At 41.8% G+C, this 2,707-nt stretch overlaps 1 non-coding gene across 1 annotated transcript; it reads left to right on the forward strand.

The window, feature by feature from the left end:
- Positions 1–1,189: 1,189 nt before the first annotated feature.
- Positions 1,190–1,266, forward strand: TRNAN-GUU (transfer RNA asparagine (anticodon GUU)). The gene has a single exon. It is a non-coding gene; the product is annotated as a tRNA-Asn (tRNA).
- The last annotated feature ends 1,441 nt before the right edge of the window (positions 1,267–2,707 follow it).

The raw sequence follows: 2,707 nt of genomic DNA on the forward strand, positions 1-2,707 counted from the left end.
CTGCCTTTCGGCCGTCGGGCTTCTCCTGGAACTTGTTTCTCCCTTAAAGAGGAGCTGCCTTTTCACAGTCTAACTGAAGAACAAAGCAGGAGTCAAGTGGCACATTTAAGACCAACGAGTTTTTATTCAGAATGTAAGCTTCCGTGTGCTCCAAGCGCACTTCATAGGATGCAATGACCAGCAGTCCTAAATATAGAGAGAGTGATCTTCAAGGTGCAACTTGACTCCTGGTTTGTTCTGCTGCTTCAGACCAACGCGGCTGCCCACCTGGAAGGGTCTAACTGAGGCTGCGGTCACACACACGCTAAACAATGCACTTTCAATCCTCTTTCAATGCACTTTCCATCTGAATTTCGCCTGTTCACACAGTAAAATCCAGTTGGGAAATGCATTGAAAGTGCATTATTTTTTTTGTGTGTGTGTGGTAGATAACTCATTGAAAAATGTCGAGACAGTGTGCGACTGCAATAGAAAAGGCCAATGCTATGCTGGGAATTATTAGGAAGGGACTTGAAAACAAATCAGTCAGTATAATCATGCCCCTGTATAGATCAACGGTGCGACCTCATTTGGAGTACTGTGTGCAATTCTGGTCACTGCACCTCAAAAAGGATATTATAGCATTGGGAAAAGTCCAGAGAAGGGCAACTAGAATGATTAAAGGGTTGGAACACTTTCCCTACGAAGAAAGGTTAAAACGCTTGGGGCTCTTTAGCTTGGAGAAGCTCTTTAGCTTCAACTGCGGGGTGACATGATAGAGGTTTACAAGATTATGCATGGGGTGGAGAAAGTAGAGAAAGAAGTACTTTTCTCCCTTTCTCACAATACAAGAACTCGTGGGCATTTAGTAAAATTGCTGAGCAGTCAGGTTAAAACGGATAAAAAGAAGTCCTTCTTCACCCATAGGGTGATTAACATGTGGAATTCACTGCCACAGGAGGTGGTGGCGGCTACAAGCATAGTCAGCTTTAAGAGGGGATTGCAGCCCTCGTTTTGTTGCCCTGAGTAGCGTGGGCTGCATTTGTAGTTTCAATTTTGGGAGAGGGATGGTGGCTCAGTAGCAGAGCATCTGCTTGTTAAGCAGAAGGTCCCGCTGCCAGTCTGAGTAGACAAGACTGACTTTGAGGGACCAAAGGGGGTCTGGTTCAGTAGAAGGCAGCTTCAGATGTTCATATATATGATATTTTAGGGGAGGGCTGGTGGCTCAGCGGTAGAACATCTGCTTGTTAAGCAGAAGGTCCCAGGTTCAAACCCTGGCATCTCCCACTAAAAAGGTTCCAGGCACGTAGGACATAGAACCTGTTGTTAGTTTATTTCAATCCCACCACTGCCTCCATCTATTTGTGTCAGGAATCAATACATGAGACCTGTAATGTGCATCTCCATGATATATCACCTGGAACAACAGTGCAGAGATTCAGAACTGGCCCTTGCATGCTCCACACAATGGTAATTGAGTTTTCAAGATTATCAAGAATTTTGATAATAATGACAATTTATGGGGTTTTTTGTTAAAGCAGATCACGTATATTAATATATTATGTACATTATTCTCAGTGCACAGTGAGGATGCTAGGTTGGGATTGTGTCTAGGAAAGTGCTGACCCAATGTTGATATCTCTGCTTCTCTAGTGCACTACGCCTGCCATTCTGTATTAATGTGCCAATACTTAGCTGGGGGTTGGATGGAAGAACAGAAAATATTAAGGATGGAGATGAACTGAGGAAAAGGGTGGTTTATTTTGACTCGTGGCTCATTCAACAAAATGAACCACAAACCAACCAAACCACAATATTCCTGAGCCATTCATGGTTTGGGGATTTGTGATTTGTTATGGCCTGGGGGGGAGGTGGTTTCATTTAAATGTTATTGAAGGCTTTCACAGCCAGAATTCATTAGCTGTTGTAGATTTTCTGGCCTGGAAAATGTACAACTGATTCCCATGGTAGGTTTGGGAAGTTGGAGACAGTTCGTGGGAGGCATGGTTCTGAATCATTGGTTCACAAACTATGAATCAGCCAAATTCAAGCACAAATCCTGGTTTATGGTTTGGTTCATGCCCATGCCTAGAAAATATCCATGTTCTTTCTATGGAGCCTTTCAGATTATCGTAGGTTTCTCATAAGTGTGTCCCCAAAGTTGTTGGGATAGATTCAACATGTTACTGTTTAAATGTCAACTTTTAATAAATGCCTGATCCAAAATTACAGTGAATCAACATATGTGGCATTGCTAGTGTTATGCACTAGCTAGCCTGGTATAGTGATCAGAGTGTCAGCCACTTTGAGTGCTGAGTGTGTCATTCTTGTTGAATGATGATGTCATAGAAATCAAAGAAATTTTGTACCATTATTAGCAGTTTGTTCTAGTGTCTCTTGGTTTCTCATCACACATATTCATTCCTTGATATCTCATAGCTGAATGTATTATCTACTCAGTTGAAAAACACTGTATCTTATGTGAGATGATAAGAAAGTTCTGTATTAGTATTTTGACCTGTGAATTCACATATGAATGTCACACCCAATTTGGTAGTCTTCACTGATAAACATGTTTGTGTGGACCAGCCCCGCATAAGGATATCTTCATATATTGTATGTTCTCCACAATTGTTTCTTTACACATGCAAACATAATCTTAAATTCCAACTGGACAGCCACTTACAGCTATAATGGAATAGAGGATGGTGCTCATATATCTTTCTGA

The sequence above is a fragment of the Heteronotia binoei genome, chromosome 21 (genome assembly GCF_032191835.1).
Source record: "Heteronotia binoei isolate CCM8104 ecotype False Entrance Well chromosome 21, APGP_CSIRO_Hbin_v1, whole genome shotgun sequence".
NCBI lineage: Eukaryota > Metazoa > Chordata > Lepidosauria > Squamata > Gekkonidae > Heteronotia > Heteronotia binoei.